The sequence below is a fragment of the Misgurnus anguillicaudatus genome, chromosome 2, assembly GCF_027580225.2.
Source record: "Misgurnus anguillicaudatus chromosome 2, ASM2758022v2, whole genome shotgun sequence".
In the NCBI taxonomy this organism is placed as follows: Eukaryota; Metazoa; Chordata; class Actinopteri; order Cypriniformes; family Cobitidae; genus Misgurnus; species Misgurnus anguillicaudatus.
In genome coordinates this window covers 24,468,320-24,487,394 of record NC_073338.2, presented here as the reverse complement: position 1 = coordinate 24,487,394, position 19,075 = coordinate 24,468,320, and the positions used below count along the sequence as shown (strand labels likewise).

The 19,075-nt window shown below is 36.9% G+C and overlaps 1 protein-coding gene across 1 annotated transcript in view; it reads left to right on the top strand.

Annotated features, from left to right (window-relative positions):
• Positions 1-2,586: 2,586 nt before the first annotated feature.
• Positions 2,587-19,075, top strand: part of LOC129442165 (cadherin-18) — a 187,397-nt gene continuing 170,908 nt past the window's right edge. Inside the window, exon 1 of the mRNA XM_055202066.2 lies at positions 2,587-2,810. The gene's annotated coding sequence lies outside the window, so the exon portion shown is untranslated. The remainder of the gene's footprint in view (positions 2,811-19,075) is intronic.

Here is a 19,075-nt window from a genome sequence, read left to right as displayed (position 1 = left end):
TTTGCTTTCTTTATCGCAGACAAACTGGATAAGACTGAATATTTTTCAGATAAACTGAATTGAAATGTAGCAACTTATCAAGTAGGTTATGTGCTGTGTAATACACACTCTAAAAATGTCTGGGTTATTTTTGACCCATAATGGGTAAATATTGGACAGAAACCGTGCTGGGTTAAAATTTTGACCCAATCGTGGATTATTTTAACCCAACTGCTGGGTTATTATACCCCATGGTTGCATAACAACAACCCAACATTGGGTCATTTTTAACCCAGCACGTGTTCTGTCCAATATTTTACCCATTATGGGTCAAAAATAACCCAGACATTTTTAGAGTGCAGTGCCTGTATGTACAGTACAAGAAAAGGTTCAAGATATCTCTATATTATTAAAGTGAAAAACAAGGCTTCTATTATATTATTTTATTGCTGTTATAAAAACACAAATTTTTGAGCATGAATTGGAATTTAAAGGTGTCAGAATGAACAAACATTGTTGGTAAATCAAATATACCTGCCGTCATCAGAGGTTGTGCTGCCGCTCTGGATATGCTGATTTAATTGCAGACCAGAGATCTTCAAATGAGGGCATGAATTTCAGGCAGTACTTCCAAAGGGGGGAATGTAGGGCAATGGGTAACGTATGTCGTGTCTCTCTATTGATGGTAAAATCCCATGCTTCCTTTGCCAGCTCCTTGGAGTTTTCCGTCCCCATTTGGTGAGCTCCAGGCTGCAGTTGTACCCTTCTCAGAGTCAGACGTCTGCTCCTAAATTGCTATGCAGAACCTGAATATCATCTGTATAAAATTACATTGAGATTGTCTTAAATTGGACAAAATTTCTAATCAGCATGCATAGCTTTAAAACAGAAGCTGATCAACCATAAAGCCACAACACAGAACATCTAACCTTGTCAAACAAGGTGAGATGAGTCTCAATCTTATGTTTGAACATTTTAAAATTGTTATTTTCTTTATGTGTAAAACATTTAAGTGAGGCAAACTCTACTGAAGAGTGCATCCTTAACTCTTTCATCGCCAGCGTTTTTTAAAAAAGTTGCTAGCCAGCGTTTTTCATGATTTTCACCCAAGTTTAATGCCTTCCAGAAAATGTTCTTCTTTAAATATATAAACATACAATATACCAAATGAAAGAACAGACCCTCTGCTTTCAAAAAAAAAAAAAAAAAACGTTTCATCCTACCTTCAGTGGTTCTTTTGTAATCAGCTTTTTAATATGGGTAGGTTTCTGCAAAAACACCACATTTTGAGCAAAAAGCAGAGATAATTCCATTTTTGTGACGGACTTTTCATAGATCTTTAAAACAGACACGCTTGCCATAGGGCAATACTTCCGGGTTTAAAAAGTTGCGTAACCTGGTGGATAATAGCGGTATTGCGGAAAGACGGAAAATCTCGTCATTGGCGGGGAAGTGTTTTCTCTTAATTGACGAGATATCCGTCAATGGCGGTGAAAGAGTTAATGAGCTATATTAGGTAATATATAAGGAGCTCAGATGCAAAAGCCACTAAACACCACCTCAAAAATGTGCTAATGATATTAACGAATGCTCTTGGCATGCATTATACATTCATCAAATACTATCGCTTCAAATCCGATTTATCCTGGGCTCAGGCCGGTTTGTCAGAATCAAGCATGTCAGATGCACTTAGAGGGTTTTGCATCTGAGCTCTTTATGATTCTAAAGTATGGACATGATCTACAAGTTAACACACAAAAATTCTGCTTTATCTTTAATATGTTCTAGTTACAAAAACACGCAAGATCAAAACAAGCACATCCAAAGTAAGATAAAAGCACAACAGTCTGTCTGACCCATTTCTTAACCAATTTGCAGTTTTATTATGGCATTTGTTTATTAAATATGATAATAAGGTCCTTGAGCTCATTGTTATACACGGCAATGAATTTAGTACAGTGTGCCCTACTTTGAAGTTAGTGAAGTACAATGATTATAAAATAATTATTAAAATAAATGTAATCATTACTTTAGGCTAAATTTTAAAGAAATAGTTCATCCATATAAGATTAATTATTTATACAGACTCATGTTGTCATGCTCTATTGTTGTTTCATTTAGTTATTCTATAGAAAATAAAAGCACATATTATGTGCTAACTTTCTGTACAATCAAAGTAAATGATGTCCAGTTGCTGCCAAACACCAGAAATCACAAACACAACCATACTGTCAGTGCACCATTATAGGAATCACTTTAATAGTATGGAACAATGTGTTCCACTGAAGCAAGAAGGTTATACGGGTTAGGAATAAGGACACTTTTAATTTTAAGTTATTTAAAATTATTTCTTAAACAGTATAGACAGTATCCAAATGTATTCCACTCACAGTTGTTTCACAGACTGTAATTGCTAAATAGAGCTGCACATATAGAAAGTGAGGGAGAGAGAGAGAGAGAGAGAGAGAGAGAGAGAGAGAAGGAGAGAGAGAGAGAGAGAGATAAAGAAACAGCCTTAATGCCGAATGGATCATACCACTAAAGAGGAACTAGAGCATGACTGAGTGCAGAAGGCTGTGCTCCCATTTTGGCACTTTATTTTTTTATCAACCCGCTCATCATTTTTTTTTTTTTTTTGGGCATGGGTGGACACAGTTCTCCAGTGAGCTGTGAGCTTGATATACACAAGTGAGGACACAACCTTCTATCGGCAGAGGAACAGCAGAAAGGAAACTCCCTCAGCATCTGGATGCCTGGAGCTACGCCCCCCCCTTCTTGTTATTCCCCTACTTACAGCCAGGGGCACTATACACATCACTCAAGATGAGCAGGTAGGACATGCTTTGGAACTTCTGACTGAGAAAAACTTTGAGCTAATATTTATCTTATCGAAGACAGAGCTTGATAATAAGACCAGTGCTTGGTAAAGCTGGTGTTATTTCACCATTCTGGCATGAATTTGCTATGCAATCAGTGTCTAGAGACAATAAAGGGTTTCGCTAAAGCTGTGTAATCACAGCAGAGTTGTTTAATTACCTTCCTGTCATATTCATTCGGGAATTTCCTGATGCTGTAAAGCCAGGGGGATTGCAGTAAAGATTGGAGCTCTGCGGTTGACAGCCCTGTAACAGCAGGTGATTAAATAGCTCTACTCGATTCATATCACTGGTAAATATGAGTCACGGACTGGGCTCTCAAGGTAATGTCGTCACACAAATGTGGTTGCTTCGCAAGATGCTTTTGGAGGTTGTGCATGTACCTGAAACTGAAGTTTTGGTTTTGTAGATATCAAACAAGCACAAATTAAGGTAATTGTATGTTGTCATCACTCTAAAAATGGTTGAGTTATTTTTAACCTATAATGGGTAAATATTGGACAGAACAAGGGCTGGGTTAAAAATGACCCAAGGTTGTTGTTATGCAACCATGGATTATAATATCATAAAATAACTCAGCATTTGGTCAATTTAAACCCAGCAGTGTGTTCTGTCCAATATTTACCCAACATGGCTTAAAGGCGCTCTAAGCGAATTGAAGCGTTTTAGACCATAAAACATTTTTTGTTACATACCGGAAACATCTCCTCACTATCTGCTTGCTGCCTGTCCGCTGATCAAACTATAAAAAAACGCGATCTCTGTAGACAGCCCAGGCTTCACAAACGGCAATATCAACATAGTGGCCAAACCTAGCATCACAAAACAAAACAAAGTATTCCAGCCAATAAACGACAAAAAGGATTTGGGGGTGGGGGTTGGGCACGTTCATGAAAGCACGGAAGGGAGGGGGAGGAGTTAGCTACGCTCCGTCTGTTTGAAAACAGTTTCAAACGTCAATAATAACTAACGTCTCGCAGATTCGCTTAGAGCACCTTTAAAAATAAAAAAAATTCAATAAGCTATTTTTTAGAGTGATAAAAAGGTAAATGCAATGTATTTTAATCACAGTCTTAACAGACGAGAAAAGTATTGTTTTTAAAACTGATTATAGTAATTAAGTATACGTTTAACATTCCACAATATTCACAAATATATAATAATAAACTACAGTTCAAAACTTTAAGTTACTCAGTTTTTTTGTGTACTATCAATTATATTTCTAAAATTGGTTTTATTTTTTACAAAAAAATATAATTGTCCAAATTAGTAGTTTCTTTCAATACAAAACTTTTTTTTCAGTTTTTGATGAAATTAATTACTTTGAATAATGAAGAAACAGCTTCCACAAAGAGCTCAGATTAGATGTAAATGTTGTTTAAAGCGTGGAGAAGCTGCTTGATCAAATTTATTCAAGGGTGACAACACTGAAGATGATAATACATTTTGATTTATTAGTTTTTTTACCTACAACAACTATTGTCTTTGTTTTGTGACATGATTTGGAAAGCCTACATCCGTAAATTTGTATAATTATTAATTGTGTATAACAGTATTTCAAATGTAGCTTACGATCACTAGACTGATCTGAAAGCATTGTTAGCCAACTACGGTTGCAAGTTCCATCGTTTAGCATAGCTCACCGATACGGGTGTTTCCCGAAACCATCGTTTCAGCGGACATTCACAAACTGCATCGCAAAGTTGTGTCGTTGGAACGACAGCTCTTCACCTGTCGTTAGAAGCATAGTTTCTTGTTATTATAATATGTAGACTTACGTTGGTCATGCTTTTAAACAAAATAAGTTAAAAAAAACACGTAGTACATTCTATATTCATCATTCTAAATATATATAAAAATATTTTACGTATTTAAGTTTGTAAATAGAATTAAAGTGCTGCATTTGAAACTGCGCATGTGTGCAGTCCTACAAACTTTAAGACCTTGGGGAATCCCTGGGAGGAGTAACATAAGAGGGAACTTGCACACAAATTAAGGGTGTGTCTCATTTCTCTGTCTTACCCCTTCCCCTTCCCCCTTCACCTCGGTTTTGCGCGTTCATGTGAGGCGAAGTGATATCTCAATTCTCAGTTTGATCAAGGGCTAGGGCCAAGGCGTAGGGATACACAGCCCTTGAAACGAAGTGTGATAATGACCACACTTGAAAGAGAGGGGTAAACGTTAACGTAAGAATTTCTCAGGAGAGCCAGCATCAAGACGTTTTATTGATGAACGTTGAACTGTCAAGGAGTCGCAAAAATGAAAGTAACGTTATTTTCTGCAGTTTAATTGAGATTATATTATGACACACATGTTTTATGATACTTTTAATAAAGTTTTCAAGCAGTTTTAATTGTAATGTTTTTGTTTTGAATCGCTAGTTAAGGCGCTAGCTAGCAGCTAAGTTATGCGCTATTTGTTGAGCTCCGCTCAGGCAATCGATACCACAACCTGAGACAACGGCATCTTCTTTGTTTGTCAATGCTTGTCTGTTTGCGTTGCAGCTGGTTAGCGACAAGGGAAAGTGACGCAAACGGTAATCGAGTGGTGTCTCATTTTTAAGACGAACGATCTGTCTTACCCCTTTCCCCTTTACTCGGTTTCGAGGGGCAAGGGGAAGACAAAGACAAAGGGGAAGGGGTAAGACAGAGAAATGAGATTGGCCCTAAGTATCTTTAAAAAAAAAAAAAAGAGGTAACTAAATCACAATAACAAATCAGTCTTCCGATGCAAGTTTTTTACAGCAGTAATCTGACATTAAATCGATTTGCACAGATTAATTACTAATCCACCTTCCACGTGACATCATCAACTATGTTGTTAAACAAACATGCGTCAAACGCAAATGTGCGACAAAGTAACTGTGCTTTCAGGAAACACTCGTGACAAGGTAGTTCGTTTCTCCAACTATGCATCGTACTATGTTGGTTCAGCAGCAAGTTATGTCTTTGTTGGGGAAACGCACCCGGGCCACGCACAGCCCTCCCACAAATGGCCCAAATGTTATCTGCCATTAAGGATCCAGTGCCAAATCATTGCCACACTTGGCTGACATATGCCAGTGCCAGCAGGACACCACTAGTACCATTATGAGGCCAAACTCGGCCCAAGACCGTCTGCTACTTTGAAACATTTATTAATTCTGGTAATGTTAGTTAATTTCAATAAATTTATTTGTGTTAGTTCAGGGTGCATTAAATAATATTAACAGTTACAATTTTTGATTTTATACATTAATAAAACAATGCTGTAATAAACATGAACTAAGATTAATAAATGCAAGTATTTTTCACTGATAGTTAATGTTAGCTAATGCATTAAATAATAGTTAACACATACAACCTTATTGTAAAATGTTACCAGATTACTTACATGTTCTAAAAGTAACCAAATCAAAATCTTTCCAAGTGCCCTTAGTAACCTGCTTGAGAACATCCAGAGTTACAGTAAATACACTCTCAGTTAAAAGTCACTGGTACAGTATAATGCACTTGTTACTGTATCCATTTTTTTCATTACATCAATTATAAGGTGAATTTTTCTTTGAAGCCATCTGTCAAGCTTTGTATATGTGCGTGCCCATGCATGATTGTGTGTCTTCGGTGTAAATGTAAATGCCGTGTGCACATGCATGTCATGGCTCATTGTTTGTGAGCATTCACAAAGACTCACAATGCAATGCAAACTGACTGCCAATATGGCTTTTGTTGCTCAGGTGTGAAGTGAATTTATGTTGATGATACAGGAGTTGGGTGTTCGCCAATCAATATGGCATCGTGCAGCTGTGTTCAATTTAGAGACAACGTCTTTGAAAGAGTGAGTACCCAAAGCATCCCCCCGACTGAACTCCCGCCTCACACAATACAATCTGCTCCCATCTTCATTCTGTGAAGTGCAGAGTTTGTGTCTAGCCACACTCTTGCTCAATTCATCAGCTGAGCCACATAAATAAACAGAGAATCTGGATTTTGGCAGACAAATTCTGCACTTTGATTGGCACAAATCATAGATTGCCAAATAGATCATGAAGACTAAGAGGATAACCAGATTACAAATGCCTACTATGAAGACCCCCAAGACCATGCTTTCACTTTTAACCAGACTGTCTTGTTAAGCACAATTAATTACACAACAAATTTTACTTAGCATAACATGCTCATAGGTTTTTAAAAGAGCATATATTTTCCTTAAATGACAAAGGAATTCTGCTCTTCTCACATTGTGTAATTCATCATCCAGAACCAATGAGATGTATATTTTTGGCAAGGTATGCACACGCAGTCATTTGTATGTGACTTTTACAAGAGAGTCAGGTTAAGTGCTACTGATTTATCAGTCTCATACAAAGACCAATGATCTCATATCACCCATCATTCATTGTCCTTGTTGTCTCATTACATTTGGAGGTTGTGTCACTATGAGGCATTATGTTGAGAGGAAATGGGAACGTATTAAACAGGGTATTGTCAGCATACTCCATCTACACAGTATGAATGATATGAATAGTGCTTTGGGCATCCGAGTGGAGCATATTTTTAATAAGAGAACAATGTGGTTTTCTGTTTTCACCACAATGCTGTCACGAGGCGCTCTGGCATGAATTGCCTTTATGTGCAAAATCAGTACTCCAAAAGTGGTGCGGTATCATCTACAAATATGTTCTGGGGAGAAATCTCATCACCACTTCCTAATAATTCAGAAGATTTAGGAGAAATTGTGTTGTCTAATGACCGGTCTTGGGGAGTACATGGCGTTCCTTGATATATACAGTACAGAATGCATTATTAGGATGCATACTTTTTGTATTGTGGAAGAATGGAAGTGAGTCAGTATGGAATTGGATGAAGGAGATATTGATGTTGCCTCTGAAAATGTTAAAGAAGAGATGTCTAGCAAGGCCTATAATTTACTACAGTATGTGATGCTTTGTGTCAAGATGCTTGTCATGGATAGTGTGATTTATACATCATAACTCAGCCATACTATAAGAGCAAACTTTTCCTTAGGAAAAATACATTTCTGGATTTGTATGTCTATGTTTATACAAACAAATCATGAGGATCTAGAATAAAAAAATGTAAAAAATATTAAAGAGGACCTATTGCCCGATTCACGTTTTTAAATTACCTTTGGTGTGTAAGTCTGTATTAGTACATGTTCACGATATGCAAAAGGTACAAACCCCAAAGTAAATGATGACGCGAGTTATCGCCTCCAACGTCAATCTTTTTTCTTGGACTACAACAAAGACACAGATTGTAGGCAACTCCTTCCTGGGATTGATGATGTAGACAAGACCGACATTATCATAATTCCTCCCACTTCGGACTCACAACCTGTGATTTAACTCCTGTAGCACTGCATTGTGTGCGAATCTTTTAAACATGGTAAGGAGCGTCACATTTCCAGCTGATGTCAGAAGTATTCAGGCCAGTCACAACGTACAAAAATGTACGGTATGTGAAAAATAATGTTTTTTGAACCATAAACCACACAAACACATTGTATTATACCAAACACACAAAATAAAGTTTTTTAGCAATGAAATAGGTGCTCTTTAAACATTTTATTAATATATGTTTAACACGACATTAGTTAAAATGTTTTATACCACTGGTTTAAAAGCCTGGATGTATACAGATCAATAGATCATTATGTATCTCATATCTTGTCTTCATCAAGCTCAGCATTTAATCTCACCTTAAAGGATTAGTCCATTTTCTTAAAAGAAAAATCCAGATAATTTACTCACCACCATGTCATCCAAAATGTTGATGTCTTTCTTTGTTCAGTCGAGAAGAAATTATGTTTTTTGAGGAAAACACTGCAGGATTTTTCTCATTTTAATGGACTTAATAGACACCAACAATTAACACTTAACTCAACACGTAACAGTTTTTTTCAACGGAGTTTTAAAGGACTATAAACAATCCCAAACAAGGCATAAGGGTCTTATCTAGCAAAACGATTGTCATTTTTGACAATAAAAATAACAAATATACACTTTTAAAGCACACCTTCTCGTCTAGATCCGGTCCAGCGCGACCTAACGTAAATGCGTAGTGACGTAGAGAGGTCACGTGTTACATATATAAAACGCACATTTGTGGACCATTGTAAACAATAAACTGACACAAAGACATTAATTAGTATCAGTTGACATACAACAATGTAGGAACGGTCCTCTTTCAACACACTTGTAAACACTGGGGCGGAGTTTCCCGTTCGTCTTCTGTGACCTCTTGACGTATTGCGTGGGGTCACGCTGGCGCATCACGACCGGATCTAGACGAGAAGTTGTGCTTTAAAAGTGTATATTTGTTATTGTTCTTGTCAAAAATGACAATCGTTTTCCTAGATAAGACCCTTATGCCTCCTTTGGGATTGTTTATAGTCCTTTGAAACTCTGTTGAAAAAAACTGTTAAGTGTTGAGTTAAGTGTTAATTGTTGGTGTCTATTAAAGTCCATTAAAATGAGAAAAATCCTGCAATGTTTTCCACAAAAAAACATAATTTCTTCTCGACTGAGCAAAGAAAGACATCAACATTTTGGATGACATGGTGGTGAGTAAATTATCTGGATTTTTCTTTTTAGAAAATGGACTAAACCTTTAATATAGGTAAAACCAATATACACTTCGAGAGAAATGTCCGCCGGTCTCTAACTGTTTAATGTCATCCAAGGCTTTCCTTTACCAAGCTTTAAATGCAGGTATGGATGAAGGAACCTTGTGGTCCATGGAAATGAGGTAGGGCTGATAAATGGCTGTGATTAGTGACTCTGAGCATGTGGTTTTATGGCCTAGCAGCTTCTCTGTTATCACTTAAACCCGAGGCAAGATGCTTCATCATGGCCCCAGAGCGGTTGACAGGTTTCGTGTATACCAAAACAAGTTTCCAGTATCCAGTGCTATAAAACTCAAAATTATCTGGCCAAATAAGCCGGCCTCACCTATAAGCCCTTTGAAAAAGATAATTGTTTTCAAGGAGAAAGAAAATAAGCCAACAGGTTATTGTTCTATAGGGTGCAATATATTAAAAAAGGACATGTTATTAGTGCATATTTTATGCTCTGCTACCAAAACATAATCTGCTCTGTTACACTCTGTGACAAAACATAATCAAATATTGCAAATTATTTCCGTTTGTACCGCTGTTCAATCAGAGGTCATGAATATGGTCATTTTAAACAAATAACCTCATTATAGATTGTGTCAGTATGTTAATAATTGTTATCGACTGCAGTTTATTTACAAAAACATAATAGTTGAAAATGGAGCAATGCTTAACGGAGCAATTCAATAGTTTGAATGTTTCTTTCAAAATATTCTGATTAGATTACATCATACTTGTTCAAGTTCAGCTTGAAAGAGCTTAACGTGTAAATCACAGCCTGGCACCAAAGGGACAGACATATATACCAGCCGAGATGACTTTGAAGAGCTTCCTTCATTAAATGTATTTTATGGGATGTGATAAGTGCACTCTGTAGGGTGTCTCTTCTTTATGAGGTGTGGTTCTCACCCTTTTGTACCGTCCTCACAGTCTTATTAAGAGAGATATTTTTGGAGCAGATGCCGATTTAACTTAATATTATGTTTAAATGTGCACCACAATGTCTTACCTATAGAGGCAAATGCTCTTTCTCTCTGTGATTTAGTTATAAAATCTTGTTCATGTAGAAGTGCAACATCTCTAAGAACTAAATGTAAAATTATTATATATGTATATGTGAAAATGAGCCAAAAAATATTGGACTAAAGGATTATTAGGAACACCATACTAATACTGTGTTTGACCCCCTTCCACCTTCAGAACTGCCTTAATTCTACGTGGCATTGATTCAACAAGGTGCTGAAAGCATTCTATAGAAATGTTGGCCCATATTGATAGGATAGCATCTTGCAGTTGATGGAGATTTGTGGGATGCACATCCAGGGCACGAAGCTCCCGTTCCACCACATCCCAAAGATGCTCTATTGGGTTGAGATCTGGTGACTGTGGGAGCCATTTTAGTACAGTGAATTCGTTGTCATGTTCAAGAAACAAATTTGAAATAATTCGAGCTTTGTGACATGGTGCATTATCATGCTGGAAGTAGCCATCAGAGGATGTGTACATGGTTGTCATAAAGGGATGGACATGGTCAGAAACAATGCTCAGGTAGGCCGTGGCATTTAAACGATGCACAATTGGCACTAAGGGGCCTAACGTGTGCCAAGAAAACATCCCCCACACCATTACACCACCACCACCAGCCTGCACAGTGGTAACAAGGCATGATGGATCCATGTTCTCATTCTGTTTATGCCAAATTCTACCATCTGAACGTCTCAACAGAAATCGAGTCTCATCAGACCAGGCAACATTTTTCCAGTCTTCAACTGTCCAATTTTGGTGAGATCGTGCAAATTGTAGCCTCTTTTTCCTATTTGTAGTGGAGATAAGTGGTACCAGGTTGGGTCTTCTGCTGTTGTAGTCCATCCGCCTCAAGGTTGTGCGTGTTGTGGCTTCACAAATGCTTTGCTGCATACCTCGGTTGTAACGAGTGGTTATTTCAGTTAAAGTTGCTCTTCTATCAGCTTGAATCAGTCGGCCCATTCTCCTCTGACCTCTCGCATCAACAAGGCATTTTCGCCCACAGGACTGCTGTATACTGGATGTTTTCCCCTTTCACACCATTCTTTGTAAACCCTAGAAATGGTTGTGTGTGAAAATCCCAGGAATTGATTGGGAAGTACTCGTCCCGTCTGGCACCAACAACTATGCCACGCTCAAAATTGCTTAAATCGTCTTTCTTTCCCATTCTGAAATCAGTTTGGAGTTCAGGATATTGTCTTGACCACACCCCTAAATGCATTGAAGCAACTGCCATGTGATTGGTTGATTAGATAATTGTGTTCCTAATAACCCTTTAGGTGACTGTATACACAATAAATAATAATGATTAAAATCTGAGCAGATATTTATCAGAATTATCAGAAGTGAGTAAGCAAGAATACACACATGCACGCAAACACACACACACACACACACACACACACACACACACACACACACACACACACACACACACACACACACACACACACACACACATATATACACTAATGGGTCAGATGAAGGCCTCTTAAGTACCTCTGTTCAACCTTTACTAGAAGGTATACCTAACTATAGTGCCACCTTGAAAGATGCTAAGCTTGCCTGGGGATGTAGTACAATCTTTTTTTTACTGTCATAAAAGCACTGGATGATGGAGCTTGGGAAAGATCTCTAGCTTACACTGAGTTATTATACCACAACATTTTCAAGCCTTATATGACAGCAAAACCTAAGGAAAGACAAGCAGTAGTCACAATAAAGCAGTGCTCCCTGCATGATGTTGTGTCCACCTGAGACTGTATAAAGCCTTCCTACAGTAGGCTATGTTCCCAAACAGCATCTGGACCAGCAGCACTGAAGGAGTTTCTAGAATAATTGAATCTTGAATGTTTTATTGCATTATTGGGAAATCCCTCATAATTTTGTAAAGGCCAACATCTAAAAAGATATTTTTTTCTGTGATGTAATAGTGATGTAAACAACACAATCTCACAGTAATTTGTGAATATTTTATGAGTTGACTAATGGCCCATTTACATTGCAGTACAAGCGACACACAGCAATAAAGCAACAAAATACCATACGAGTGGAGCTGGCGATTTCTGCCGTCTCGGAAGGGGCGTGTCCAGCAATGGGACAAAGTTGAGAACAGTTCAACTTTATCCAAATTATGGAGCGAGATATGCGTCTTTATTACATGCGATAAATTAAATGATCTGAGAGAAATAAAACTATTTGAAAGAAAAAGTTATCACACTGATAGCAAAGAAGCATTTCATGAGAAAAAAAAGAATATTTGAGAGAAAAAGTTTTCATACCAATAGCAAAAAATAATAATATTTGAGACTAAAAAAAAAGTTTTGAGAGAAAGTATTTTCTCATGATAGAACATAAAAAATATAAATTTGAAATTTTTAAAATTATTTCTGAGAAAAAAATCTTTCAAGTATATGTTTTTTGCTATTAGTGTGAAAACATTTTCTCTAAAAAAAAAAAGTGTTTCTATCAAAACGCTTTTCTTTGCTCTCAATGCAATTTCTTGCTCTCGTGTCAGGATTTTGCTTTCTCTGTGAAAATTGTGTCATGGGCGGGGCCACGTTCCTATTGGCCAGTCGGGAAAGCATCGTCTTGTCTTGGGAATCGAACTGAATCATTACACCGTTGTTCGGTTCACCTAGATAGATGCCGTCTCTGCTTTTAGTTGAGCACGGACACTCTAATGTTTGAGTAAGATGATGACACACAACTCGATGGATAGCTGGCTGAGCAAGTTCACAGCACTGAAGATTAAACATTAAAAAAATGAAATGGTACTCTTATTCATGAATGAATGTGTATTATATTATTAGCTTGCTAATCGCTAATTAGCCATCATGCTAGGTAAACTTGCAAATGCCAAATGGATGTTTTGAGTCACTCCTTATTTAGTGAGTAGTGATCTAGTTTCTACCTTTGCACTTGCTAGCCTCAAAGCACCTGAAGAGTAGCTGCTTGTTCATCATATACAACCTCCTGTATAACTTTCAACCAACGTTAGTGTGCATGGAGGAAGTACAGAAAAATAAGGGACGCCTAGCTGCCGCAGCGCGGGGGGCTACACACACGTCGGGGCTACGCCGGTGACCACAGTCCCGATGTACGTGCCAGTGGTGGTATATCATAACTTAAATGTGTTTTTTGTTTTCATAAAAATATTAACATTGATACCATTATAATAAGATAGCTGCTATTGAAATAAGTGTGAACAGATGCACTCAGTCTCTCAATATCAATACACAGCTATGACAATAATAAATAGGGCAACAAAGTAATAATAATAATAATAATAATTTGTTACACTTATTTAGCGCTTTTCTGCAACACTCAAAGCGCTTTACATATAAAAGGGGGAATCTCCTCAACCACCACCACAAAAAATAAGCTTTGGAGGAACTTGTGAGATTTGAACTATATTTTTATTAACTTATTAAATTAACAGATCCATATGTAGTGGTACAAGGTGATTGACATGTAGTGGCACAAGGTGTTTGACAGCTGTGTTCACCTATCGGATCATCAAATATCAATATCAATAATGTGTTATGTTTGTAACAACACTGGGTGTGTTAATTTTAACACATTGTTTTATGTTAAACTATTCAACACATTATGTGTTATTTCATATTGATTTTGAGTTCATGTAAATAAAACACTAGATGTGTTGTCCGATGTCTCAATTTAACACATTCGTTTTAAGAGTGTATGTAAAATACGGGACAAATCGCGTCCCGTATTGATTTGATACGCGTCATTTTGCCTGTAAATACGGAACGATTCCGTGTTTCACGGGACGGGTGGCATTGCCACCTTCCATGCACACTAACGGTGGTTGAAAGTTAAACAGGAGGTTGTATATGATGAACAAGCAGTTACTCTTCAGGTGCTTTGAGGCTAGCAAGTGCAAAGGTAGAAACTAGATCACTACTCACTAAATAAGGAGTGACTCAAAACATCAATTTGGCATTTGCAAGTTTACCTAGCATGATGGCTAATTAGCGATTAGCAAGCTAATAATATAATACACATTCATTCATGAATAAGAGTAACATTTCATTTTTTAATGTTTAATCTTCAGTGCTGTGAACTTGCTCAGCCAGCTATCCATCGAGTTGTGTGTCATCATCTTACTCAAACATTAGAGTGTCCGTGCTCAACTAAAAGCAGAGACGGCATCTAGGTGAACCGAACAACGGTGTAATGATTCAGTTCGATTCCTAAAGACAAGACGATGCTTTCCCGACTGGCCAATAGGAACGTGGCCACGCCCATGACACAATTTTCACAGAGAAAGCAAAATCCTGACACGAGAGCAAGAAACCGCATCGAGAGCAAAGAAAAGCGTTTTGATGGAAACACTTTTTTTTTAGAGAGGATGTTTTCACACTAATAGCAAAAAACATATACTTGAGAGATTTTTTTTTCTCAAAAATAATTTAAAAAATTTCAAATTTATATTTTTTATGTTCTATCATGAGAAAATACTTTCTCTCAAAACTTTTTTTTAGCCTCAAAAATTATTATTTTTTGCAATTGGTATGAAAACTTTTTCTCTCAAATATTCTTTTTTTTCTCATGAAATGCTTCTTTGCTATCAGTGTGATAACTTTTTCTTTCAAATAGTTTTATTTCTCTCAGATCATTTAATTTATCGCATGTAATAAAGACGCACATCTCGCTCCATACCAAATGCCGTGTGACCTTCAGGAGTGACTAACAATGAGAATGAAAATGAGGTGCGTTCAGGCACATTGTTGTCGCGTTGCTATTTTGAGGCAACTATGTTGTTTTTATTATTTAAAAAGCACGTTAGTATGCGCCTAATGGGATGACAATGCGCATTTTCTTATTACACACATGTAATAAGCAGCACACAAACGTTTTTAATTATGAAAAATGAAAGCATTAAAATTTAAAAGTTTATTATAGAGTCTCTTCGATATAAATCAGGACAGTTTACAGGACTTTAGAAGGCTTGAAGCTGAGATTAGCTGGCAGCAGAGCTTGGTGTGCTCAGCATGGTGCAACCACAACTGGCTTTTAAATAAGATGCATGGGAGATAAGACTCTCACTGTTATTGCACTCTCATTACTCATTAAGAGAATATGAACAACCTTTTTAGACTGCGCACCAGGCGCATAGACCATTTTCCCCGTTGTTAGCAAAAGTAGTTTCGGACACGCCTTAAGTGTAGTTGCGCTGTGCACTTTAGACCATGTGCTTAGATTGTTCAAATAGGGCACAAAGTGACAAAGTCGCTTGTAATGTGCATGCACCATAATTTGTATGAATTCATGTATTAAATTTTTTTTACAATCTACTTTTAGACAGTGATGTTGGGATTAGGAGAAGGGCTTCATTATTGCTTTTCTTCTACTTTCACTACTAATTCACATCATATGAATTCATATGATTTTTTTTAAACCAGTTACACATTTCTGTACAATCAGGCTGAATGCAACAGCTAACATTTTAGCTGTTTTACAAATTTCACTTTCAAGACAAGGAAATGTTGTTTCTACTCCAATGTTTACACGAATACATGCAAAGCTGCGTTTGGCCTTCCCAGAGTTAATAAACTCCCTTATGACTTAGCCCATGAATATTTACTAGGTCACAGAAATAGTCCATGTCAATCAGAGACATAATTTCAAAATCTCTTTTCAACCACATGCAGGCAAAATATCTAAAACAAATTCAAAGTCACCCACAAATGTTGGTAAACCAACAACTAGAAGCTACTAATAACTATAGTAAAGCCACCATTTAGAAAAGTAGGTAGACCACAAACTAAATGATAACTACAAATAAAAGGAGAATACCAGGCAAACGTTTGAAACCAAACCAAGTTACAGTAGCTAATGGACATAGCAAATAAATAAATAAACGCATACAAGTATATCTGCAAGTATAATTAGCTTTTCTGTCAAGATGTAGATGAATGCAATTTTCTTTCTCAAGAAATATGTTGATGAAGTTTATTAATGAGAGTATGGAAGAGAAACACACTGAAACTGATGAAGTGGATTCAGAGCAGGAAATTGCTGAAAACAAGACTAAAATGTCAAATTTGAAATTGTAACAAGAGGCTAAAGGAGAAAAATAGATTGCTGAGTAGATGCTTACGAAAGATGGTATGCAAATGTGCTCATTAATCTACAATGATATACAGTGCATTTATCAAAGTGACACTTTGTAGTTCTTCAACCTTCATAATATATTTTCAAGACCCTTGTGATGGTACATCGACTTAAAATAGGTTGTATGACATGTCCACCATAGCCTGACGGGGTCTGTATCGCTTTTACTCGTACTTTTAAACTTGGGGTTTCGGGTAGTAACCCGAGCACAAAAAGAACTACAAATATCTGCTTTACGGCATACGTCACTTCCTCAAATTCGGACGTGAGAGCGCAACTATTTATTTTCCTGATGTTTTGTCATCGCCGAAGCAGCATCTAAGAAAAAGAAATCCAAGGTTTTGTCGGAGAAAACTAGAAAGAGAAACAGGAGAGTGACAGAATAAAAAGAAGGACGAGGATCAATTATATTTGGCCAGCATTCGCTTGCTGGTGTGAACTTAAGGAGGAGGAGGAGGAGGAGGGGTTCCTGACCGATGCTGACTAGGCCGTCATGTTTTGGACTAGTAAGTAACACTATTTTTTATCGTGAATTTTACTGGATGCTACTTGGAGAGTGTAGAGAGGGACTTATATCAAGTGAATCTGTGGCGCCATGGTAGCCTCTTGGACCTACGACACGGGTGATCCGGGTTCTATTCCCCTTTAAGGCAATTAACTTTAACCAAGCAACAACCGTTACAACTGGCTTGAGCTACGCGATATTTTAGCATTTGAAAAAATGAAACCCATAAAATTATATTCATACGACATGGTGGAAGGCACACTTTGTGACCTAAAGAGTTATCTTCTTTTCCTTTGCGACAGTGCTGCAGAACTTTTTGACTAAAAAAGGACCTTCATGAAAATACATGTCTAGCACCCACTAGTGGCCAAAAAGTTCCGCAGTGTGCCTTTAAGCTGCAATATAAGTTGTTTGGTATATTTTTTGTCAGACTTAAAAAAGTGTTTATTTCTCAAAACGTAGCCTAGGTAGATCTCATCTTAAATGGAATACAAATAAAATAAGCAAATGTTTAATGAATACCAATATAGTGAATGATTATGTTGAGTATGTTGGTAAGTTATGTCTTATCAAACATGTGCGATTGTTGGTGACTTAAAATACAAAATAATTTAAATGGATTCAGTCCTATGAGATTATTCAGCATCTGTCCTGTTGTTAGTGTGAACATACACCTTCCTCTGCATCTTGTGTCCTTGTTCTTTGCAATTATTATGTCCTTTTCCAGTAATCTTTCTCTTCAAGCCATCTGACCAAAGTATGACAAACACAGTTTCATAATTTGTTTTTCAAGTTGCATTTTGATTTCCTGTATGATGGACTTGTTTGTGTGTCCATGGCACACACAGGATACTTTTTCAGGACCACATTTTGAATGGGTCTGTTTTCCTTTGGCTTTTATCTAGAACATCCAGCTTTTGACAACAGAGTTGACAATATGCGAGTCTGAACTAGTTTTATCTTGACCTGTTGTACTTGCTTTGAGTTTAGAGACTTTATAGTCATCTTGAACAGTGCCAAACAATGTAATATTTATATAGTGATTACTGATTATGTAACCATTTACAGTGAATGTATATTTGTGACAGTGGACTACAAAACCAGTAAAAAGTTTTTTTTTTTTTTTTTTGAGGTGTATACATAATCTGAATCTTAATAAATAAGCTTTCCATCAATGTATGGTTTGTTAGAATAGGACAATATTTGGCAGAGACACAATGATTTGAAAATCTGAAAGAGTGGAGTTAAGAGTGGAAAAAATGTAAAATGTTAAGAAAATCGCATTTAAAGGTAAAACTCCAATGAAGTCTGTATATAGCAAGACATTTTAACCTGATAAGGAACACTGTGCCGTACACGGTACACCCCTCCCTTGCATGTGAAGCTGCATTACGTCATTGTAACTTTGAAGCATTAAATCTTCAAAATATACGGTCATGCCGCACATCGTTTGAAAGCTTAGACTTTAGGGATTCCATTAGGCGCACACACAAAGCATAATATGATTTATAGCAGTCATAAAACTGTAATCTAATTGTTAGTTACCTAAACTGAGCTACGTCGATTTAGGATATTTACTTACCTTAAAAATCTTCCCTTTATCCGCTTCGGTGAAATTGTCCAAAGCAAATTGTTCATAAATCCCCAAAAGTCCAAAGAAATGGAATATACAAGCCGTTTAATCCAAAACGATTTGTTCAACTCACAATCTTGACATTTCTGACCAAATTACGATAATAAATACTGTATACAATTAGTTCACTAACGGACATTCGTTCGAATCTCACTTTTCATTCACGATTTATAATGAATATATTCGGATGTCACGTTTATTGTGCAACGTCTGAGGAACAAATATACCCCCTTGTGGAATTTCAGCCGTTCCATAAGAGGCTACTGAAAAGTTTATTTTAGTGATCTCTACTGGCTTTACGCT